This window comes from Hesperophylax consimilis, chromosome 22, assembly GCF_061612785.1.
Source record: "Hesperophylax consimilis isolate HC1 chromosome 22, BYU_Hcon_1.0, whole genome shotgun sequence".
In the NCBI taxonomy this organism is placed as follows: domain Eukaryota; kingdom Metazoa; phylum Arthropoda; class Insecta; order Trichoptera; family Limnephilidae; genus Hesperophylax; species Hesperophylax consimilis.
The window spans coordinates 21,436,793-21,463,507 of NC_142857.1; the positions used below are offsets into that span (position 1 = coordinate 21,436,793).

A 26,715-nucleotide genomic window follows, 5' to 3' on the forward strand; every position below is an offset into this window, starting at 1 on the left:
AACATTTTTTATGCAAATTATGATAATATTAATATATTGATGTATAATTGTTTTAGAGAAATTTGCAGAAAAACATTTAAAATCACTATTTTACTATATCTGTGGTTGAGTGGCATAATCCTAGGCTCTGGCCCTAGAGTTAGTGGTTTCGAAACCAATTATAAATCAATGTTTTTATCAGTCAACGACATAATGTAGGTCACTAGACTCTCTTTGTCGTCAGGATTTTTGACCTTCGTACCATTGACCTAATATAAATTTGATGTACCTACATTATCGTACTCCTGAACAACTTACCTACAATAATGTTTGCCTTCAAGACGTGAATAAATAAATAAATATTTAATATTTAATGAAAGAATTAAAATTCTCCGACTTAATATTTGTGTTCAAAATCGTAATTGGTAGTATAGGCAGCCCTAATTTAATATAATATCATATCATATATATATCTATAATATCATATATTTTCAATAAATATTAATTAAACCTAGAAAGTCTACTTAGAAGTTTTGCGTGTACCTGCATCTCTTACTTTAATATCATTATAGGATAGTTGCGCGTGAGGTTTAAAATTGAATAGCCTTAAATGTGTACCCTTCACCCCCCTTTGCCCCTTGTCCCCTTTCCTTGATCCGGGCCCAGAGACAAGGAGTATTGTTATCAGTTGTTATCGTTGCATCTTACCCGCGAACATTTCGTGTCATATTGAAACCCGCATATGTTTGAACTCGGCTGTGATTATTTTGGAGCACAATCGTCCAGTGAAACGTTTTTACCCGCCGCAGTGAATTTCACTGTGTTTTTGTTTGTGTTAAGTGAGTGAATGTTAATTGTATGCAAACTGATAAGAGAACAGAACCAGCGGCTTAAGGAGAACGAGACCAGGGTAAGTCTTTGGCCTTTCCTACCCATTTTCCTCTTGCAAAACACTAAGGCAATTCAATTCGTTTTTATTTGTCTTAGTCTATATCGCATCCGCAATACCGCAACCCCCCGCACAATTGCGTACGAAAGATTTGCGCATAACCATCAAATTGGTCCTTCGAGCCGGATTATATTGTATTACTTTCGTCCGCAATTGCAATCTATAATCATTATTTGTACCAAAATCATGGCATTTGCATTATAAATGAGTTAAAATTTAGTTCGTCAAATAGCTATATTAAAAACGAATTACATTTAATTCCTCGTGGCAAATTATAGGTTGACAATAATTTAATCGTGTATGTAGGTACCTGGTTTAACGCAAGGAATCGTATTGTGTAAGTAGGTACTTGTATTCAATACTGAATTCTAATAATACGAGTACATACTTCGCTAGCGTTAAGTACGTAGGTATGTATTAACGACCGCTAATAATAGTTAGTAAACAAAAATAATAATTCAGTTGTTATTGAGTTTAATTTGGAAACACTTATCAGAAGAATTGTTTACTTTGATCAATTACGCTAGCGTTAATTAAATTATAGCGTTATTTAAATTATAATTAATTATTTGGGTTAATTATTTATTGCTAAATACATAATGGCCACTAAAGAAAAAAGGTTGAGATTACTGACGGCTCAGCGAGATGCGTTAGATGCAAGTCTTACTAAGTTATTTGAACTATCAAATAAAATTTCCGACTTGAGTATTCTAGAGGAGTTTCTTTCGTTAGTTGAAACTCTAGACTTGACTAGAAGTAAGTATGAGGACATATCTCAACAAATAAATATATTAAATTTGGAAATCGATTCAAACTTTGAACCTGATTTTGAAAGATGGTTCAAGTTCGACGATATGTACGGACATATCAAAAGAAAAATATCGTTAAATCGGGAAAACACTTCGCGGGTGGTTAGTGAACAGAAAAAATGTAGTGTAAAACTCCCACCGATTGAATTGGCATATTTCGATGGGGAAATAAAAAATTGGCCCATATTTTATTCAAGTTTTATTAACACCGTACACAATAACGATACACTTGCGAATTCAGAAAAGTTATATTATTTGTTGGGAAAAATTAGTAACCGTGTTAAATCAACGTTCGCCGGGATCATTTTATCGCCGGAAAATTACGAAATTATTTTTAACTCGTTGATCGATAAATATAACGACAAAAGAGTAATATCTTCTGCATACATCGATCAAATTTTGGATTTTAAATCCTTTGCTGTTGCAAATATTAATAATCTGGAATCCTTCATTGATCATTTTGCGTCAGCTGTGGCAGCCGTTAAAAATGTAAATTTAGATAATTTGTGTGACTTTATTTTCTTACACATTGCATTGAAAAAACTTGATATGGACTCGGTGAAAGGATTCGAAACATACAATCGGGAAAATGAATTCCCCTCGTTTGAAGACTTGGTGAAATTTGTGCGTGAACAAGTTAAGATCTTGCAAAGAACCGGTTCTTCAAGGAAATCGGGGGAAAATAAAAGTGAAACGTTAAAACGGTCACGAAGATCGACGTAAGCCTATATGAGTGCTGGTAGTGAGGAAAATCGTCAGCCTATTAAATGTTTACTTTGCAATAATCTATCGCATGGAAATTTGTTTAAATGTTCAGAATTTAAAAAATTGACTGTAAGGGAACGGTTCAATTTTATCAAAAGCAAGGGATTCTGTTTTAGGTGCCTTAGTGATAGACATAAGGCTAGGACTTCATTCAAATTCAAATCAAAATTGTCATAAGTGTAATGACAAGTTTCATCATACAATGTTACATTTTGAAGAACAGGGTGCATCACACAAGGGGCAGTCAGACTCTCAAAATGCCCAAAGAATTGAAAACCAGAAAGCTGATCAATTGAATGATCCGAAACCGGGCTGCTCCAATTCTGATGTAGCTTTGTGTACTTTTTCAACTGTTCGATCTCATAATCTAAAGACTCATTGTACTGTATTGCTGGCTACCGCACGAGTGGGAATAATAGACGCACAGGGAAATGAACATCTCGTTAGGTGTTTATTGGACAGCGCATCTCAGAGCAATTTTATTACTCGGGATTGTTGTAGAAAATTAGGATTTTTTGAATATCAACGCCCGTCTTGTTCCACCGTTAAGGGTATTGGAGGATCGTCTAAGCCCATTACAGGCTCCATACAGACCGAAATTTACTCTCGTTTCAATCGAGCAATAGATTATAATAATACTTCATTGATTGTGAATAAAGTTACAGAGCGCTTACCTACCGCCAAAGTTGATGTTCCTTCATTGTCATATTTGAATGACTTACCGTTGGCGGATGAGTCATATGGAGAACCAGGAGAAATTGACATGTTGCTAGGAGCCCAGCTCTTCCCGCATCTCCTGTTGTCAAAAAGGGTTCAAGACCCTTTTCAGAGGCATAATCTGCATGCTTTAGAAACAGTTCTAGGATACGTTATTTTGGGATCAGCACCAACTCGGGTTGAGGATAATGTTAGCGTATCTTGTTGTGCCATGCTAGAAGAACCAGATGATATTTGTCTCAAAAGATTTTGGGAATTAGAAGAGGTAAACGTACCGTCTATTAAAAGTCCTGAAGATCGTGAATGTGAGGAAATATATCAAAGAACAACCACAAGAGATCCTGAAAATGGAAGATATATAGTAACTTTGCCATTTAAAGGGGATGTTTCAACCCTTGGGGATTCATTTGCAATGGCAAAGAAACGTTTTTTATGCCTTGAACGTAAATTGGAAGCCTCTCCAAAATTAAGAGAAGCTTATAATAATATTATCAATGAATATTTAGAGAAGGATTATTTGACTCTCAGCACTTCAAATTAAGGAAATGAGATGCCTTCATACATAATTCCGCACCATGGAGTTGTACGAGAGGATAAAATCACGACCAGTTTGAGAATAGTCCTGGACGCTAGCGCAAAAACAAGCACTTCCGTGTCATTGAATAATATTTTATATAGTGGGGAAAATTTACAGGGAAATTTATTTAATATAATTATGAATTTTCGTGTATTCCCAATAGCTCTTTCAGCTGATATACGCAAAATGTTTTTGTGTATAGGAGTGAAAGATAGTGATCGGAGATATCAACGAATCTTGTATCGCTTCTCGCCCAGCGAAGATATTAAAACTTATGAGTTTAACCGCGTTTGTTTTGGTCTTACATCCAGCCCATTTCAAGCTTTACGCACTATCAGGCAATTGGCCTCCGATGAAGGAGAAGCTTTTCCTGAGGCTAAGAAAATTATTGAAGAATTTTTATATATGGATGATTTTGTATATAGTATGGAAACTGAAGAGGGTGCAAAGGAAACGTCCTCTCAGTTAATCGCATTATTGAAGACTGGCCAATTGGACCTTGTCAAGTGGACCAGCAATTCGCAAAATGTTCTGGAATCTATTCCAGATTCGCATCGCTTATCAGCGATAAAGGAATTTGATGAAGTAAGCATGCATAAAATATTGGGCTTATACTGGTCACCAAATTCCGATTTATTCTCGTTCGTCACTTCTACACCTAAAACAGGTTGTACAAAACGAAATATATTGTCTTGTGTCGCAAAAATATGGGATATTATGGGCTTCATCGCGCCTGTCGTTTTATATGCCAAGCTTTTAATTAAACAATTGTGGCTACACAAATGCGATTGGGATGATGAGCCTCCCGACGATATTGTAAGGATATGGACGCAATTCTGTGAGGAACTTTCCTCACTGAATAGAATACAAATTCCGCGTCATACTGGCATCACGTCCAGTAGCATCGTAACCATTGTTGGTTTCGCAGATGCCAGCGAAAAGGCATATGGAGGTATAGTGTATTTCCATGTCCAAAATCATGAAGCAATTTCAGTACATGTTGCTTGTGCAAAATCGAAGGTTTCTCCTGTGAAAATTGTTTCTCTCGCACGATTAGAACTTTGCGCTGCATTAATACTTGCAAAATTAATGCATAACGTAATAGAAACCTTAGAAAAACGCTTGAAAATTGAAAATATATACGCATTTACTGATTCCACTGTAGCACTTTGTTGGATTCAGTCTTCTCCGCACCGTTGGGGGACATTCGTGGCTAATAGAGTTGCTAAAATTCAATCTGAATTATCAGCTACCTGTTTTAATCATATCGCAGGCACAGATAATCCCGCTGATTGTCTGTCACGAGGGCTTACCCCCAATCAGATTTTAGATCACCCGCTATGGTTTCATGGCCCACCGTGGATGAAATTTAGGCCTGAACGGTGGCCCATTACCACATTTGATGTCAACATGGTCACAGAACCACCCGAACAGAAGTCTATTTCGTTAGTAATGACTTCTGGTTTAGAAGAATATGATATTCTAACCCTGTCAAAGCGCTTTTCCTCGTGGAATAAATTATTACGATGTTTGGTTTACGTATTTCGTTTTCTTAAGGTGTTGCCATATCGAAAATATATACGTTGGTCAGATTTAGAGTTCGTTGAGCTTAAAATATTGCGCGAAATACAACGAGCGTACTTTCCCGGGGAATTGATAAATCTACAACAAGGAAAGACGTGTAAACCCGTATTTCAACGTTTGAGACCGTTCTTGAATGACGGAATCATAAGGTTGGGAGGTCGTTTAGTTAATTCGGATTTAAATTATGATCAAAAGCACCCCATAGTTCTCCCGCGAAAGGATCACGTTTTAAATTTGTTGGTTGATCATTATCATAAAATTCATTGTCACTCGGGTCCCGCATTATTAATGTCTATTTTGAGGCAAAAATATTGGATACTGTCAGCCCGTAGTTTAATTCGAAATCGAGTACATAAATGCAATTCGTGTTTTCGGCTACGCCCTAAAACAATTGCACCTTTAATGGCGGATCATAGAGATTGTCGTGTCATTCAGTCTATAAAACGATTTACGCATGTGGGTATAGACTTTGCCGGGCCTTTAAGGGTAACTGTATCACGCGGACGTGGAATTCGTTCTCAAAAGGCGTATATTTGTTTATTTGTGTGTTTGACAACAAGAGCTATACACCTTGAATTGGCATCAAGTTTGAGCACCGAATGTTTTCTGAACGCATTCAAACGATTTCTTTCTAGGCGTGGTCCTGTGTCAAATTTATACTCAGACAACGGAACTAACTTTGTAGGAGCCAAGAGAAAATTGAATGAATTGCACGCATTTTCGTCATCTTCACATTTTGGTGAAGAATTCGCAAGTATTTTGGCCAATAATAGAATAAGCTGGCATTTGAATGCGCCAATAGCACCCCACTTTGGAGGAAATTGGGAATCCAATATTAAAAGTATGAAGACTCATCTTTTTCGGGTAATAGGAGATCAGATTCTATCGTTTGAAGAGGCAACTACAGTACTTGCACAAGTAGAAACCATTCTGAATACGAGGCCATTGTGTAGAACGCTCTCTTCAGACCCCTCCGAGCCCCTTGCGTTAACGCCAGCTCACTTCTTGACGACAACTCCCTTAAAACACCTGCCCGCCATGGAAATCGAGAAGGATAATTTTAACCTTCTATCGCGTCATGATTTACTCGATAAATTAATTCAATCATTCTGGAAGCGATGGAGATTAGATTACTTGCATACTTTGCAAGTACGTCCAAAATGGAATACTCCTACTAATCCAGTAAAGGTCGGCTTAGTAGTAATAGTGGGAACTGAAAACGCCCCACCATTACATTGGCCGTTAGCTATTATTGATGAAGTTTTCCCCGCAAAAGATGGAGTAATTCGTGTTGCTCGTGTCAGAACAGTGCTGGGATCTTATATTCGCCCAGTAATACGGCTATACCCTTTGCCAACTCAATAGTAGTCTAGTAGCATTAGGTTTAGTCAATGTAGGTTAGGAAATTTAGGATAACTGTAGGTTATGTTAATTTGTTTATATGATAAATGCCATGACAATGCGGTTTTAAAAGGGGTGATTTCGCACCCTTTCAAGGCGGGGGGGATAGTTGCGCGTGAGGTTTAAAATTGAATAGCCTTAAATGTGTACCCTTCACCCCCCTTTGCCCCTTGTCCCCTTTCCTTGATCCGGGCCCAGAGACAAGGAGTATTGTTATCAGTTGTTATCGTTGCATCTTACCCGCGAACATTTCGTGTCATATTGAAACCCGCATATGTTTGAACTCGGCTGTGATTATTTTGGAGCACAATCGTCCAGTGAAACGTTTTTACCCGCCGCAGTGAATTTCTCTGTGTTTTTGTTTGTGTTAAGTGAGTGAATGTTAATTGTATGCAAACTGATAAGAGAACAGATCCAGCGGCTTAAGGAGAACGAGACCAGGGTAAGTCTTTGGCCTTTCCTACTCATTTTCCTCTTGCAAAACACTAAGGCAATTCAATTCGTTTTTATTTGTCTTAGTCTATATCGCATCCGCAATACCGCAACCCCCCGCACAATTGCGTATGAAAGATTTGCGCATAACCATAGAGTTTCTGATCATTTTATACTTTCTGATGTCATTGCATTTGATTTATTGTTTTTGGTATATTTATACCGTTGTTATTAAATAAACAAAAATATACGATTGTTTTTATTGTACCGGAATACCTATACACACAAACACTTTTACTTTTTTGTTATTTCGATAAAGAAATGTTGAAAGGCGTGATTTTTAATACTATTTTTTTGTATATATTATGCCGTATTGCCATTCCTCCATCTTTAGCCAACGTTTAAGAGATGTATCACATTTGTCACATCTGTCACAGTAGTCGCTGCTGTCACATATATCACAACTGCCATATATGTCACGGCTTTTATTCTGCCATACCTGACACATCTATTACTCCTTTAATATTTCTCACATGTGTCACACCTGCCACATCTGTCACATCCCTCCCATCTGTCAGATGTAGCACATGTGACAAATCTACCCTGATGGACACTATAAAGCTGTTCCAAATTTGACTAAAGAATGAGGAAATGTAACACGGCATATTAACCCAAGAACAATAATAGGTACTTAAGACGATGACATACGTAGTAATGCAAAATCATGCGTTTTTGGTTTGAAAATTTGGTCGCTTAGAAATGTTTCAGATGCTTTAATTAAATACTGCGAGTAGAATACATCTTGGCCTTTGAAATAATCGAGTATTTTTTAGATAAGTCTTTTTATAAACCTAGAAAAAAATCATGTAAAGGCCTATGAAAACTGCTTTAAAGTTCAAAATCTCCTACTTACGAACCCATTTTCGGTTATGATTTTATTGTATAATGTAGCAAATTAAGTTATTTATAAAATGATCGAAAAAAATTAAATATTTATGCCTGAACATCCACAAAATAAAACAACTTTATAATAAGTCACTTTTTGGACATGTATTTTTCTTGCATAAATCAAAACAGGCGGATGGTGTTAAGCGGGAATTTAAACCTTATCGCCATCTACGTAAGGGTTGTTATTGATAGCGGCTCAATTTAAAATATTAAACGACGTAGTGCATCGCCTTAATAATCTATATTTTTTTAATCAAAATTTTAATCATCTACAGTTATACCGGTTTTCTGAAGGTTCGTGCCCTATCTGCACCTGGCCCATTGACTCGAGAGTCAAGGTTTTTATAGACTTCAAAGTCTAAAGACAACAGGTAGCAAGTCCCACTCTACCGGTTCTTGAATCTCGAAGACAACCTGTCACGAACTTCCAACTCGTAACGTAAAAATATCGGAACACGCGAACATCGATCTTGTGATATTATTATACTGTCCGTTGCTTAGCCGATCCTTGGCTTAAGCAGTATAAAGCCTCATTCACTAAATAAATCTTTAAACGCGATCCTATTTTGTATAATTCTTTTTAAGATGAATACCCCACAAGACTCCCATTGCTCTCAGCTATCTGAAGCTGGAACTGTTGTATTGCCACTTCAGTACGTTGTGAAGCTGATGGCAGTGGGAGGGGAAGAAAATCGAGAATAAGATGGTTGGGAAGTAGGTACCTGGCTGTTCAGATCTAGTCGCCAAACATAGCTAAAGCCACTTCAAATAACGATTCTGTGCAATTATGTGGTCTTTCACTAGGGGGATTCTGAGAGTGCATCCCACGAATCTCGCGATTCCATAAATTGGCGATTCGTACACAGATCATTTCATTTAAAATTCTTATACTTTCGTATGGTAAGGGGGTCAGAGGGAACATCTAGATCAGTGAACCAGTCTAAGGTCTCAGACGTCACCCTGTGAACCTCATCGATCCCGCCAGGGAATGAATGTAGCGGGCATTCTTTGACCAAAAGTTAGATAGTCTGCACCGTACCCCGTAACACATTGCCTGACTCTTCAAGGCAGCTGTGGGAGGACCTTATCCTATTGATCACGGACCAGAGTTTACGAAGCAGTGAGAATCCAGGCTGTCTCTCAGCGCGATCGGGCGCGAGATGGGCATTTTTCAGATCGGCACCTAGTTTCCACCTATCTTCTGAAGTGAGAGGTTAATAGGAGGATTCTCTTTCATTTCAAATAATATAATGTCAAAGTCCATGTTGGTGGCTTTCTACGAAAACATTGAATTTATAATTATGATCTTTACCCACTTAAGTGATGAAGTGTTTCTTGTATTACATTCTCTTTTGGTTAGCGCCTACATTAATGCGTCAATATCTTTCCTTCGGCGGCAATTAATTTAGGAAAAAAATCTCACATTCATTTTGTTGATTTCAAGGTAAAAATTTAAGCCAATAAATTATCAGCCAAACGCTTCGGTTTTCCCCAGAAGACTGAAAAAAAAATCCTTTCCTGGAAACCATAAATCTTTTTTGTTGGGGGTGCTTCAAGGATCGTAGGCCCACACGCCAATGACTGATGGAAATGTAATTTTTACAGTACAAAAGAAACTACATTTTACAAACGAAACATACAAAAAAGGGCGTATGTATTGTACGAATATCTATATATGGATTCTGTCAAGGCTTTCGAAATTTCGTTCTTCGAAAACCGGAATAAAAACATCAACAAATAATGTGTTATTCCTTCTACAAAAATTCTCAAATAATTTGTGAAGCCGAAGAAAATGAAGCAGAGAAAAGAAAAAAAAGGAAGTGAATGTTTGGAGAGTACTTGGCTATCCAAATCTAGTATTACAAGTAGTGATTTAAAGAACGATGTTTTAATGTTATTGTGCGCATTGAAAAAAAAAATATGCGTAATATTTTTTTTAGAGACTTAGGTTGTTGACCAGTAACCTCTGATCTCTAGAGCCAAGGAACCTGCCGTTCTGTCAAAGAGCTTTGTATACATTTTGTAGATTAATGCACAAATACTATTTTACTAGATTACTCTGCTTTATATATGGGTGGTAAAGTTCGTTTCTAATCAATACTGGATTGCAAAAAATAAAATAAAATCAATTTGTAAAACTGCATTTTTATTTTATTTATTTATTTTAATATATTCAACTAATATCGCGTCGATACTTGTTCCACTATTATAACGCGATTAGCGGTGCGCGTAGACCGGATTCGGTAGTTTTAGTTAGTTAGATCATTGAAAGAGTTTGAGGTAAAAAGCGGAACCTATTTTTTCGCTTCATGCCTCAACTAAATTATAATACATCAATGTATATGAACCGATTTTTATAAATAAATTGAATTCGAGTATATAAAAGAAAAACCAAAAATTAAAAACATATCATATTTTTTATTTTTTTATTTTTCAAAAAATAAATAAATAATATATTATATTGTTAACTTATAAAAAAATAGTATTATTTATTTAAATTTGTATTTACTTAATTATAATATAATGTTTTTGGGTTAATTAATATCGCCCTAAATGAGAAAAACTTCATTATGCAATTATTTTCTCTAGTTTTCGTTCAAATTAAAAAAAATATATATTCGACATCTTCAAAAACTTTTTCTCTTAACGAGAGCGTTTAGTTTTTTGCAGTTAAATTGAATATTTCATAGATCCCTAATCGAAAATATATTCGCTCATCTAAAAATACTAAGCAAATTCCATGACGCCATAGCTCACCGCTATGATTTTATTTACTGATTTAGATAGGTACATTTAGCTTCTTATTTTAAAAAATCGACTGACCAAAAATATTTATAATTTTTGTTGTTGTTCGAATAACATTAAGAAAATATCTCATAAAAAACGCATACAAAAAATAGACACCAAACCATCGAGTGTCTATACGAATGAAGTACGAAGATCACCTTGCCATTAGTGCGACATTTTTCTCAATAACAGTATATTGAATAATGTTTTAATGTCACAAGTATGTTCTTGATATGAAATATCGTATCAGTGACATTGTCACAAATCGTTAATTATTTATAATGTGTTTATAATATATCAATATTGACCACTATAATTATTTCGTATTCAAAATTTTACTTTGGACAGATTAATAATATTAATTATTTTCAGGTAATTGATATACTTATTAGATATATTCATGATTTATAGCAATGTGTATTTTATATAACCTCGATGGTGTTTATAACGACCGGTGAGTAACTAAGAAGGCAAATGCGTATGGTTCCCACCCACGCATCGTTGTGGTAATGCAAGATAGGGATAATTGCACCAAAACCATCCGAATCACAAAACCATAAGCAAAACATCAAAAGAAACTCAATCAAAGCAGCCTCTTAACTTGTATGGGATTTTACAAAAAAAAATCGTTTTAATATTTTTTCAAAAGAGGCTGATTTGATTCAGCGTCTTGGCGTTGTGATCTAGGAGGTTTTGGTAAGTGGTTTTGCTTGAAAGCGCTTTATCGACCTAACTACAAAAAATGTAGAAAAATACAATAAATGTAACTAACTAACTAACCATCACGCCGTTTCCCCGCAGGGGTAGGCAGAGAGGACGGACCGCCAAACAACTCGGTCATGGCACACACTTCTTGCCTCATTCACATTCATACATACTCTTCTATTATTCTGACTCTTGACATGGCCCGACTCGAGTATCTGATTCACTTGATCGTGCCATGTCTTCCTCGGGCCTCCCCGACTTCTGCTACCATTCGCATTTGCATCATACAATAAATGTAATGAATTTATATTTTTAATTCTTTAATATATCTATTAACTTTGTGAAAGTTAATATATTAGTCGTCGCCAAGACTTGTTCAAGATACCACACGGCAGAATAGATGTTCTGTCACAGCATAGCTTGACAATAGGAATGGTGTTAAGGAATGAAAATTCTTAGTTACAAACACTTGTTTTAAATTTACCCCACATTAATTGTTATTTTATCAGTTGCGTAAAATTTAAAACACGTCTAATTAGTAAGGCATATAGTAAGATATATAACCAAGGCGAAACATAATGTTAAATTACTATTTTTGTTTACTACGAATCGGTTTACATTACAAATACCAAAAAATATGTTTTGGATAAGTTGAAGCTTTTGATATCGTTTCCTTTTAGTGGAATTAAAATAAAATTACTTTACAAAAAATATAAGTGTAGACTACTAAAAAAATATACTCATTAGAAATATAACAAAGCAATATAAGAAATAACTTAAAAAAATACAGTATTATAGCTAAGATTATCTGTGACATTTTCCCTTCATTAACTTTTTCTTTCTTATAAAATTTTTCACAAAATAAATAAGAATCACGTTTACGCAAAAATCGAGCGTTTCCTCACTGAATTTTAAAAACTTACGTATATTTTATAAGAATATACAAATTTATGACTTGTATACATATATTGACTTTCCTCTTAAAAGTGTTTTGTATACCCGTCTTCCCAAATGTTAAGAATGCTAAAATAACAAATCATGTAGTTTTAACGTATAATATTAATCTGTCTTGTTTGTCTAGAATTATTTGTTTTATCACTGTTAAATTAACCACATTGTATTGTTCACGCTTATCTTAACTGAAGCTCTGTTCATTACTTGTGGGAAATTAAACCTCACAATAAAATAACAAACATTCTGTTCTTATTAGATAATTAGTTATTTTATGTTTTTAGTTTATTGATGTAATAACAATTCAGATATAAAATTAGTTTTCATTTTTCATCAATTTAAAATATATTCTTTCGGTTTTTGTAATGGTTAGTGCACTTGAATAGTAAATTCGCATTGTAGCATAAATATAGCATTGGTGTTACACATATTTAACTAATTTATAATAATTAATAAATATTTATCTACAAACACGTTGTAATACACTAAAGAAAATTGATTTTTAACGCCTGAAACACCTATATAAATTGAAAAAATACATGCCGCCGACGGGAATTGAACCCGCAGCCTTCTGATTGCCAGTCAGCTGCTATACCAACTGCGCTATGTTGGCTTATTCAAAACACGCCAAATTATTCAATAAGTACTGGTATTTTTCATTCAACAATTATTGCTCATTAGATTTTGCACAAGAAAACAACCAATTTTATTTTTGTAGGAAAAGTATTGATAATGCCAAATCTCCTACTAGATGGCGTCGACCACAGACATAGGAATTAATAGACGAGAAGATAATGGCGAGGGGTAAAATCAACTGTTGAAGAACGAAGGGAGTGAAGCTGACTGTGATTCGTCAATAAATCAATCTGACAGTAAATAGGCATCTCGCATTATAATATCACCATTTACTTCTTAAAAGTAAAATCTGCTTTTGAATGAATAGACATTTTTACATGGGAGCGCAAATTACTCGCTACGTTATGAACAAATTTGCGAAGTCCAAATTCGGCAAAAAAATTCGGTTCTATTTTCAGAGTCGAATATTTCGTTTAAGTATTTAGTTAAGACACTTTTATAAATGTTCATAATTTACTTCCCAGCAACCAACCAGCTTTGTGTTTCGCGTCCAGACGTTTCTCGATGTGATAGTAACAACTGATTCATATTATACGATGTGAATATGCTTAAAATAAAGTAAAATAATGCTTACCTATATATGGAATGTAATACGAAAATTGGGTTTATTCTCTTTTTCACATCTATTTTTACAAGTTTTCATAGTACAAGTCAACATTTTGCCGTGTTATTTCGTAAAATGAACGATGATGCCTCGACCATAGTTCGCACAAGAATGATGACGTCACGTTTTCAAATTTCACTTGAGGCCATACGCGAGCACAGCCGGCTCCAAAGGAACCGGTATGGGGAGTGGGGATAATACTCTTTTAATCACTTAGGGCAGGTCTACTAATATTCATATGTCTATGGCGTCGACACATATTATATCTCAATTTATTGGTGAAATATTTTGACTAATACCAAATCTGGACGCCATCCAGTAGGATATTTAGAATTATCAATACCTTTCCTATGAAAATAAAGTTAATTGTTGTCTAGTGAAAAATCTTATAACGAAAATACAAATATTAAACCTCTGATGAGAAAAATTATTACCTATCGAAGAAAATTGTGATGGGATTGGATATATAGGAATACACTTAGCACACATAGTAGATTTTGAAATTAACCACGAATTATAAAAGTACAAAGACAAGTGAAGTCAAACATTTGAATTGGGTCAGTGTCAAGAGTCGGGATAACATAAGATCAAATAATATGAAGGTGACTGGAGCAAGAAGTGCTTTTCTAGACAGATTGGTTTGACGATCTATCCTCATCGCCAACCCCACGCGGGGAATATTGAAACTCTTAAGGCCCCGTAGTAAGCGTTCAAAGATGGTTTAAAAGGGAGATATTTAAATACGAAGTTAGAAGGAGCGCGCTAATATAAAAAAAACGATAATAATATTTAATAAACACGACACGTTTGATATAGAGCAAATCTCTTGACAAATACTTTAGTTACATTTAAATATATACTGTGAATTTTTTCATGCCTATAACATAATAAATGACAGAAAAAAATATGTTTTTAATAATTTTTGGGTAATTTCATATAATTTACATTTAACAAATGTATAGATATTATCTTAAAAATAACATAACAAGTAAATTATTTTCTTGTTTTCAGTCTTACTGGTTGGCAACAAACATGAATAATTGTATACATATACGAATTTACAGTATATACATACTTACTTAATATTTGATACTTAGCTTTATTTACAATATCAGGTGTTTTTATTTAAATTTGACGTTAATCTTAGTATAAGCATTTGATTTTTATTTATTTTGTATATGGTTATGTATTATGTTACATTTAAGATACAAAATTTGTCAATTTCCTCTATAAAAGCCCGTTAGGGCGTTAATGAATAATAAATAAATAAATACATTATTTTTGGAACTTAAAAACTTAAAGTGTTAAAGAGAAACTAGATATAAATCAGTAGAAATGCGGGGGCTTAAGTCGGCTGACTTCTGGAGTTAGACTCTCTCATCGAAAGTTTTAAGTTTAAGAAGGATACAAAGTTGATTAGAGTTCTAAGAAGAAATGGGAAAAGACCTTGAAAGAAAAAGGAAAAAAACGCTTTAAGACAAGACGTGTAACATTTTGAATCGGCCTGCCAACAACAACACACCTTATGTAGATGACAATAAAGTGTGTAGGTGATAAATTCTGCTTAACACCAGTCGTCTATTTTGATTGTGCAATAAAAAAACATAGCTAAAAGTGTGTTTTTTATTTAAATGCTTTACGATAATTTCTCTAAAGAACTTAATTTGCCACATTATGCAATAAAACCATAAACGAAAATGGGTTCTAAGTAGAAGATTTTGAACTTTAAAGCAGTTTTTACGTGCATGATACTTTTTTTGGGCCTAAAAAAGACTCAAAACAATGAAATGCTCGATCGTTTCAAAGGACAAGATGCGTTTTACTCGCTGTATTAATTTAAAGCATCTGAAATATTTCTAAACGATCAAAATTTCAAACATCGAGGAAACCCATTTGGACTGAAGGCAAGACTACACTGGTGGTGGACTCGTTTATTAAACTGTCGGAGATCCTGTTACATATAAAATATGCAACTATAAAGGGTACCTACATTCCCAGACAATAATTTGTATTTGATGCTTTTATGCACTGGTATTCAAATATTTGTCTATGATTATGATAGAAGAAAAATATAACTCTTTAACAAAACACGAGACAAACAAACTGTTGTGTTGCTGGCGAATCAAGATCGTACGAGACTTATTTTTTAAAAGTGAGGAACAATGTGAATCCGAAGTAATCGGAGTATCTTTTAGCCCGGCAAGGCAAACTTCTACCCGGAATGATTGGATAGTCACCAACCATACTAAAAAAATGTCGTATTTTTATATCCTCTTGCTAAATTTTGGTGAAATGGATGTTGTTAATGTCCATGCCGCTATGGACATGCAGCATTACTGTAAAGAGGTTCTGGCCAATTGACCAAAGACAATTGACTGCTTTAATCTTGGATCAAGGATCGCCAAGATCATTTGTCAAAGACTGTCGCACCACCAGATGTGTCATTCGAGAAGGAACCAGAAGTACCCCGTTTGCTGCTTGGTGTTAGTGAATTAATCCAGATTGGAAGATGCTTTCAGTATCGCCCTGGTGTAAGACCACCATTCAGAATTGGGTTGCATGAAATGGCTTTAGCCATGTTTGGTTACCAAGTGTGAATAGCCAGATAATTCCCGACTTTCATTCTTCCCTGTTATGTTCGCACAAACAGTTCTCCAACTCGTCGTGGAAGGAGTTTTATAAATAATTGGTTCTTTATATTAATCAGCGATTTATTAATACTCCGCGTATTATATTGGTGACTCGATAGTCGACCTAGCTAGAAGCTGGCTAATTGGAATCTGAAACAGTTAGTTTCTCTGGGAGCCTTCCCACTGGCCCTGGCGACTACTGGCCACTGTCTCCATCTTGCGGACTTCCCCGCAAGCTCTATGCACTGCCATCTGTGCGTGCATCTATAAAGCTTCCTAACATTCCCCATCTCATTCCCCTCCCCACTACCTTCACCATCAAGATATATCCCAATTGGCGATGCCATAGTCTCTCTGGCTCCAGATGTTTAGTAGCATTTGGAACTCTTGTGTAAAAAGGAAATCTGGTAAAAAAAACTTTAAACGTTTTAATAACAACTTAAAACAAGTTAATCACAGAAAAAAATACAATTCCGTGCAAAATTGATGTCAAAAAATCTCTCATAGTCGCTGCGCACTCGCATAGCTAACAAATTCCTAAGGTTTGCGTACTCGCACGGTTTACTTCTGAAGCGTGACGAGTAAGTTTTGTGTGAATTATTTCTTAGGACAGAAAAACCCCATGGTCGCAAATTTTAACGCACGTATGGGATTCATTTCGTACTTACCCTCTGGGCGGATTTTTTTACTTCTCGACATGTTATCCTCTGGGATATGTTTGTATTATGCAATTTAAGAAATTTCTGATTCTTGGTTGTATTCCATTGTAATAATATTATGATTTCAAAATGAATGTAATACGAGTTCGTTCCATTTATTTATTTATATGAGACTGATTTAATACCGCTACGGGCATAACTAGGACAAAGTTTTGAAGTTTTTCAATCAATCCTATTATTTGTTTGTTGTTTGTCAAAAAGCTAGCTTGCTTTCACTACAAATGGTGCTTAGCTGTCCTGTTCAATTCCGTTTGTTTGCTTTGTAAAATAAATTAGAGAAATGTTGAAAACTCATCAAATAAGCTGGCGGCTTTAGTCAAACGGCCTCTCGGAGGCCTTTGTCTTGTTTTCCCTTAGCATTAATACGACAACCATTCAGATTGATGAATTATAGAACGGTATGGGGTGTCCTTAGACCGTATACTGTAGAATTTAGAAGTTACGAAGGATGCCTGATGGAAAATGAGACTAGAGAAGCATTTTTCGCTATTCTGAAACAACTGTTTCAAACTGTTCATGGATCGATAGTGAACTACTCGCTCATTGTAATCACGAATAAGCGATGAGTGATCGGGTTACTTTAAAAAAAAGATTCGGTCATCAGCTCTCATATTTCGTGAAGGGTGCCGGTGCGGAGACCGACCACACAGATCAAAATGGACTAATATTGAATATCACTTATTTATTAAGAATTTCATAGAATTATTCGTGATCCGGTTGGAGAGGCACCCCTTGTAGACCGTAGATCGAAGCCTCTAGTGTCGTTTGATGCGTGCTACGAAGCATCTACGTATTTTTGAAGTAGTGGTTTGTTTACAGCGGGTAGGAGAGAAAGCAGGCAGTCTATCTTATACGTTTACTTATTAAATTATTAAGTCATCAAGTTGTTTAGTTGGGTGTCGGCGCTTGCCGCATATGCCAAAGTCATTTTTTTCAGGACAAAATACATATACCTACCTCTACCTATTCTTAAATAAATAAAAGTTATTCAATAACGTTCTAAATTGAACGTTATTGAATAGTAAACATTTTAAGAGAATAAAAATTCGGGTATCAACCGTAAATAATTTGTATTGTTTGCACTGTCAAACGCATCAAATACTACAATTAGAATTTCTTATAATTTTTAATTAAGGAATCCCTTACTGATACGAGTCCATTATCAATAAACAAAAAAATATTGTCATAAAGTCCCATCTTAGATATGTTCCCATTCACTGTCCCTTCTATCTCCTCCCCCCACTCTTTATTAATCCCTAGCCACGCCTCCACCCCCACTTCAACACTTACTAATAATACATATTCACTCGTTTTTTTAGTATAGTTATACAGCTGCACAACACCATTATGAATATCCAGGCCTATTTTGCCCTTAAGAAGAAATGGTTTTTCCGAAACCGGTCGGCTTTGATATAAAAAATATAGTATTTCAAACAAGTTATATTGTTTAATTTATTTATAATGGATAACACAAGTTATAGCTACATTTAAAAGTATGGAATATTTAATCATCGAAGACAATGTTTATCAAAGACACTATCTTGATTACAATATAATTCGGATTGAGTTAAGAAAATCAAGATCATTTTGGTAGTTCTCAGTCGAAGTATGGATACAGTTAAAAATGACGAAATCATTTTGTGTCTTTTCTCTTTCAAATTTTTCATTTGAGGCATTGTAATATTTGAGCTGCTCGGGTGTAGACCATGTTAACTGACAAAAACAAGTTTTGAGATATAGAATTTTCAATGATTGGATGCATTGAAATAAGATAATTCGTAAAAAATTAAGGGTAGTTTTTGTTCCGTCACGCCGATTTGCTTTTGACAGGCCATGTGCTGACAAATAGTATGGTCAGAATTCGAACTGTACAGTTTGAATTCACACACGTCAACTATAATCACGGAGTGCCGTGAGCCGTGCAATCGCATCGAAACGTTCGTCTTGTCAAAACTAATGGGTGTACTATCGCCGGTTATTTATCGGAATAGTCTCTTAAACGTATTTTATCGCAACTATCGCAATCCAATTCAACATAACGAGTGCTACCGTACAACGATCACCGTTCCAGTGCTGACAGATAATTCTCGAGATGCAGATTTCGTTCGCCACCCGGTAAGCTGACTGTGAATTAACCTTACAAATTGTGTTATCGCATTCGCCTGTCATAAGCCATAGGCTTTATCCATGCTTTATCTGTGTGGAATAGCCCTTCGAAATACGGCTATCCCAACCCTTGTTCGTTCCTCGAATAGTTTTATTTTTAATAAACTTTTATTATAAGACAAAGCAAAGTAATGTTCATTGCAGTATGATTTGCAACAAAATAAATAAACTTGAAAAATTGTAAAAATGTTGGTTACCATCCTTTATATTCAATTCACGAAATTCTCCTCTAGAGATCTTTCAAAAGATATGTAATTACAATGATAGAAAAACTACACAAAAGCCACTTATTGTCACAAGTTAACTTGAAATATAACCATAGGCTGGGTTATTTCAAACTCTCGACAGTTTTCATAAAGATCAAGTTGAAGTCAGCCGTTTTGAAATTTTGGCATTTGAAAGGTCCCGGTTAAACCCTGATTCTTGGTCCGTTTTAGCTTTCGAAGCAAATTGAGATCAACTGAGAAGTATGACAACATCGACAGCTGTATAAAGCAACAAAACTCTCGAGCGGGAGCTCTGGCGACATCAAATTTGCACGGCTATTCTGTCTAGAATGTAAGGGCTGTCTATGATAAAAGGCAAGGCTTTTATACAAGGTTTTCCAATAAGAGGTGTTATTTTGAATAGCCCGCTATTTCAGTAGATGTTACTTTTGAATCTGTCATTTTTTTACAATTGACAAGTAAAAACTACGCCATTAATAAAAATGGAACGATACACGCTTCGACAACGCATTGAAATTATTAAAATTCACTTGAGTGAATCAAATGCAAATCATCTTGAGTGATTACCTTACTTTTTCGAAAATGAGGCTGGAGCAACAGTTACGGTGAGTTACGGATTGCGCTATCGAGAGATGATTAATGATTTTTTATGGCCGGAATTGGATGGTATTCATCTGAACAACGTTTACTTTTAACAAGACGGCGCTACGTGCCACACAAGCAACGAAACCATTGATCTTTTACGATTGAATATCAAAATAACATCTCTTATTGGAAAACCCTGTATCTTGCAATCTTGTTTCCATCACGAACTTTTTTGAAATCCCCACTGTCCTAACTGTCTGGAGCCGGTGAGACTAAGGCATCCCCGATCGGGGAATGTTATGAAGCTGAGGGTATTGGAGAGGAGGGAGGGGAATGAAATGGGGAATAGGAAGGTGGAGGAATACCTGGCTATTCCGATTTGGTCACCAAACACAGCTAAAGCCATTTCAAGTAACGTTTCAATTATTAATGGTTGTCTTCTTACACCAGGGCGACACTAAGGGTATCATCCACTCTTAATATTAAAACTAAAGAGCTTTGGAATAGTTAATTAACTGTCAAAAAATTATATGACGCCACACTGTTTATTTGAAATCTACACATTAACCTCTAATTCATCATTCATCACATTCTCTACGGACTTATTATACAAAAAATCTAAATTAGTTAATATTCGTAAAAATTAATGCAGACACATAGCAGTTTCATTGGTCCTCGTACATTTAACCTTCTACCACTACAAACTCAAATGATAAATAAAATGATAAAATATGTAAAAGAGGTAAAATTATGGCTGAATGACGCAGATATTGAAACGCTTTTTCTATAAATTTATCTATCCTTAGCTGTAACTTTCTAAACTGTAGTACATTATGTTTTCTCTTAACCTTTTTACGTATTCTACTTATGTATTTTATACTTTAGGTACTTGGAAATATAGTAATCGTATTTTATTACCCACACTCAGGCAGTGCTTTAGTGAGTTTTCATTTATTTTTTAAACTATTTGTTATTATGTATCATATGTCTAAAGAAATGAGAATAAATAAACTAAAAAAAACCCTTCAGACCTGAATTAAAAATTAAAGTATTAGAAAATATTTTATGTTTGACAACAGTGAGTTGAGTTATTTGAAAAATTTTAACGTTTTTTTTCCTCTCAATAGTTTAGAGGTTATTGCTACTTTCGTTTGAAAAACCTTTCGGTCTCAGAGGGCGAGCTTCAGATAAAATTGCAAATCTTACTCAGTGTACCAAACACAGAACATTTAATTTTTTTTTAAATTACTTAAAAATAAACAATGAAAAAAAATTGGTATAACTTAATGAGTAAAACCTCAAATTGTAATACTTAATTATTGAAGACGATTCCTGAACCAAAATTTGAAAAAGAAAAATTATAAAAAAGATACGGTCCTAGATGTGACCGAATCTTTTCTGTTTCAAATTTTCATTTAGGAATCGCTAATATTGTTTTCAATAGCGATAAATATAATTTCAACTTTCGGTTGAGATTAAACACACATATCACGTTTCAAAATATGAAAATTGCTACCGCGTAAATTGGTAGCTAAAATCCAATAAGCCAGTTATACCAATTGGAAAACGAAAACAGTCAATTTGTATTCGCTCTAGATAATGACGGCGTCCGTGGTCGCCGGGTAAGGCTCTCGACTAGCAAGCTGGAGGTCGCGGTTTCAAATCCCGGTGTGTGTGTTATTTCACAAATTACTAATTAAAAATAATATATAGTATATTTGTGGCATGTTACAGAGTGGAATATACTCTCAGTATCGCCCTGGTGTAAGACCACCATTCAGAATTGAAACGTAGCTTTAAATGACTTTGGACGTGTTTGGTGACTAGATCTGAATATCCAGGTACTTCACCACCTTCCTCTTTCCCATCTCCTTCCCATCCCCAGTACCTTCAGCCTCAAAACATACCCCAATGATTTTTTTGTTCTAAATGACGAAATAATTCTGAAAACCATGTAATTACAATCACACGCTCGGTCTGAAAGTGTTAAAAAAATACGAAAAAATATTACTGAAAATTCGGGCAAAGCCGGGTGATGGTTGGGAGGATTGTATTATTATCATGAATATTTAGTGATACAAATAAACTCAATTACGTTTGTAATTAATACGGAAACCAATAATTAAATTATAGCCTGATCAAATAATTACCCTATCAGTTTCACTTAATTTTATATAATTACATAACTCTGTACATTGAATATTTAGTGTACCGTGTTCCTTCTTGAAATTCGATACTTCTATGGCTACATCTTCACAGCACCCACGCAACGCACCTAGCCGATACCAACTTAAAAATAAATAATTAATTAATTTAACTATCCCATAATGATAAAATTATTATTATTTACGTTTAGTTACCGTGTTTAGTTTAGCTGCGTTATTATTAATAATAAAAATCCCTGCGCCAAGCAATTATTGCACATTTATAAAAAAGCAAAACGAATATACTATCATTCGCGAATCACCTCATACAATCCTTTGACCCTTTGCCGCAAACGAGTTACAACGTGGACTCGAACCCATACCCTCTAGACCAAGGCTGCCCAACCCCAGGCCCGCGGGCCACAATGTGGCCCGCGAACGAATTATAAGTGGCCCGCGTGAACCATTTTCAAAAAACCCGCCAATCCGCCAATTTGAAATTTTGGGTGCGCGGAATTTTTTCTCAGCGAAGTTCCGTAACAACCCCCCCCCCCATGGATTTCAAATATTTTGTGGGGAGCACTCATTTGAATTTTTTTTGTGGGGAATTATGTTTTATAGAAATTCTCTAACAACCCCCCCACCCCCATGGAAATAGGAACCGTCAGGTATTCAGTGGCCCGCCAGTGATTCAAAATCGTCAATTTGGCCCAACTGTTAAAAAGGTTGGGCAGTCTTGCTCTAGACTTACCGGGGCCGATCTTTGAACTCAATCGTGCTATTGAGAACTAATTAAATTCGGTCATTTTTAACAATCACATATTTCAATTAATGAATTATTACCAAAAATATCGTCAAGTAATTCCAACATTTTTTGGCTGTCATCTTTTTTTAGAATGTTTGCAAAGATCTACTCGAATATATTTACTATCTAGATCTACTCTCGGATAGACTTGTCCAATTTTAGTTATTCCTAATAAATTGAGTTATCTCTAATAATTTAAGAAAGTGCCACACGAACACTGTGTATAACATATCACTCAACACTCGTAGATATATCTAGCATTTTTTTTAATCTTTGGTTTGAAATAGGTTATTTAGCAGAGATAAGTGTTTTTTTTACCCAATTTTTTCACTGTTCGCTTAAAACGAAGCTCACGATCTTCCAAAGGGCGGGTTATTTTTTCGTCAGCACCCGGGTCTCGCGACCCACTCATTAGACCTACTTTTGCGACCCGGGTGCCGGGTGACGGATGGTAAAGCGAGCGCACATAGATTGTCAGCACCCGGGTCTCGCGACCCGCTCTCACTTTGTAGTGGTTGCCGGTGCCGGGTGTCAGTGAGGCGAGGCGAACGCCATAGATCGTCAGCACCCGGGTATCGCGACCCAGATGCCGGTGTGGCGTGGCAAAATGCTATATACAATAGAAGATACATGAGTATAAATTTTGTAGACCGGGCATCATATCTCGAATCACTTTCTCGCGACAGACTAATAAAGATGGTAGGTTCCAGAAATTCATAATAGGCTATCATTGTGGTTTCAGTTTCCTGTTACTGGAGACCTATGTAAAAAATAGAACCACTTCTTCTTTCAGATACTTTTGGAACTGGTTCCCTGACGGGAAGATTGATCTCTAATAGGCTTGATAAAAAAAATCATACTATGAATGTGTTACCTACCCACGTTAAACGAAAGTGAACGTAGCCAGGTGACGGGTGATCGGGTTTCGGGTCTTGTATGACCTGATACGGCGTACGGCGGACCTGTTCACGACGCTGGTAAAATGATCGATTGACCCAGCTCTACTTATATCCTCTCTCACCCTATCCCGAATAAATTGAATTTTCCTTTAAAAAAATTGATTAATTTCCACGGACATGCCCACAACGTAATTCCAGGTATATAGCTTCGTTGTGAAAAACGTTTACATTATTAATATGTATTGATTAGTCAGTATAGACAGTATCTGGTATTGAACGATTTGTTTTACTGCCCATATTTCAGAGTAAGTAAAGGTACCTTCGTAGTAAAACATTAAATATTTATTACCTCCGTAGTAGAACGGTAAGTTCATTTGCTGGGTAAATGACGCGTTATTGTTTAGGATGGTGGCTACAAATAAACTGGATTAAAATATGTACATGAAATATTTACAATTCGCTTCAGATAAAAGACACAATCATAAAATTTTAGTGACCAGATCTAATTTAGCCAGCTTTTCTAGCTTTAGACTTTCCTTCGCAATCATGTTGGCATAACAGCCCCAAATACTCGCCACTCTTCAGAGCCAGTGGGACTAAGGCATCTCCAAGGCTGAAGGGAGTGGGGAAGGGATGGAGATGGGGAAGAGAAAGGTCTTTAAGTACCTGCACAGAATCCTCAAAGGTGGTGTAGACCGTAAGGAAAATTATTTTTCTCGTGGCCTCCTGTGCGGAATTATTGTAAAAGAAATCAAAATTCATACAAACAAAATTACGTATATTTCCACATCGTCCCCAATCATAGTTAGAATCCAATTCCTGCTTAAAAATGTTTAGTTACTCGATCTGAACAGGGGTAATTACTTACCTCGTACCTTGTTGGCAACAATTTGCGATAACATTGCCCGACGCTGAGAAAATTAACGTTAATATAATGTTCCGCGAAAAAAATAATTTCCATTTGAAAATATATATCATTACTGAAAAATTCGCATATTAAATTTTCAATTGTTTTCACACTCGTTACTTAGTTATGTTTCCCATTCGTGTTTGAAATTTTATACATATATATTATTTCATCGTGTTTGGCCTCGTCCAAGAAAAAAAGTCCGAATCGATAAAAAGAGATTTTTTTTTCAAAGAAAAACGCTCTTAAATCCAACTACAACAAAAACACTGTTTTAATTTTCTTTCAATTTTCCAAAACACGTGTTGGAAATCGTGAAATAATTTATGCATGCAATTAAGAAAACATTAGTTTCACGATGTAGTTGTCAAATCAATGTAATAGCACGTATTTTAGACATGAATTTGGTGAAAATAGCGTGTTTTTGGTAGTTTTTCGTGCGTTTAAAAGCGACTACGTACACAACAAAAATACCTTGATTCCCTTGCATATTATAATATATGAGCATCTCTCACCTGAGAACAAAGTAAGAAATCCAAAACCGAATTCCCGGGGCTTTTGTGAGAGAAACCAAACTTTAAATCACTTTATAACTTCAATTATATATGTCCGAAATTGTCAGAAGTCAGCAAAAATATATGCTGGCCTGTTTATTATGATTTTTACTGAGAGAAAGGTCCAGCAGACAACAACGGCGCGCGTCAGATCAATCTGTTTTGGTGAGAGGATGCGCATGTGCGAGATTAGCACCGCTGCGGTGAAACTTCGCACTAAAAGTCATTCCCAAAGGAAATATAATTTTCCAGCGGGGTATTTGAATTTTATTGTTTATTTTGGTTTGTTTTATGTATTTCTACTCTGTGCGAAGAATTTTGGTTGGTTCAATTTGGGAGGCGGGCGTAGGTACCGCCTCCCGGGAACTATTTATTTGATAACCAACACCTCTACCCTCTACCTCAAGTGGTTCGCTATGTTCGGTGTGTTCAGGATGCGCCTGCCCGTCACCTGCGTGGCGTGCCAGATCGGGAGAGGCTGGTTTGGGAAGACTCCAACTGGTCTCTTGACTCATCGCCTTGCGCTGCAGTGGGAGGGATATATCCATGTGTCTGCACTCATGAACACACTCCCTAGATTCTTACCCAAACCTCATACCTTTTACCTTCTCAGAACTTCCTCTCCTTCCTTCCCTTAAAAACATCCCCAAAGATAACATCCTGTGTGGTGTTAATATGAAGAAAAAAAATGCAAATAATTTATTTTTATTTTTTGGGAATGTTTTTTTTTAATATTTACTCTACACAGGAGGCCCTGAAGAAAATAATTTCCCTCAGGGCCTATGTCATCTTTGGGGATGCTGTGTGGAGGGTCTTTTTGTGGAGAGGAAGGAGTGAACATGGGTCTTGAAGAGTCCCATGTTCTAGGAGGGAGGAAACACAGAGGCCGGCAGTTCGTTCCACAGCCGAGCTGTTGAACTCAAGAACGAATCGTAGAAGCGACCCGTTCTCATGTGACAAATGTCAACCATGTACAAATGTTGGGCGCGCGTTTGGCGTGTATCCTGACTACGCACCGGTGCCGAAGGGATCAATGACGCTAGTTCCTAAGAGCATCTTCCATTGTAATACCGATATAACAAAGACAGCATACCTACCTGACGCCTGTGCTCTAAAGATTGCAGTCCGTTTGTTAAGATTGGGGAATCTATCAAACGGACCGCCCGTTTTTGCACAGAGTCAAGGGTTTTTTTCAGATATTTAGGGGCTCCGGACCAGAGATGGCTGCCAAATTC

The 26,715-nt window shown here is 35.8% G+C and overlaps 1 protein-coding gene across 1 annotated transcript in view; it reads right to left on the bottom strand.

Moving 5' to 3' along the window:
- The window catches only part of LOC149413228 (uncharacterized), an 83,605-nt gene extending 58,005 nt beyond the window's left edge, over positions 1 to 25,600 (bottom strand). The window contains exon 1 of the mRNA XM_089645442.1: positions 25,442 to 25,600. The gene's annotated coding sequence lies outside the window, so the exon portion shown is untranslated. The remainder of the gene's footprint in view (positions 1 to 25,441) is intronic.
- Between the last annotated feature and the right edge of the window lie 1,115 nt (positions 25,601 to 26,715).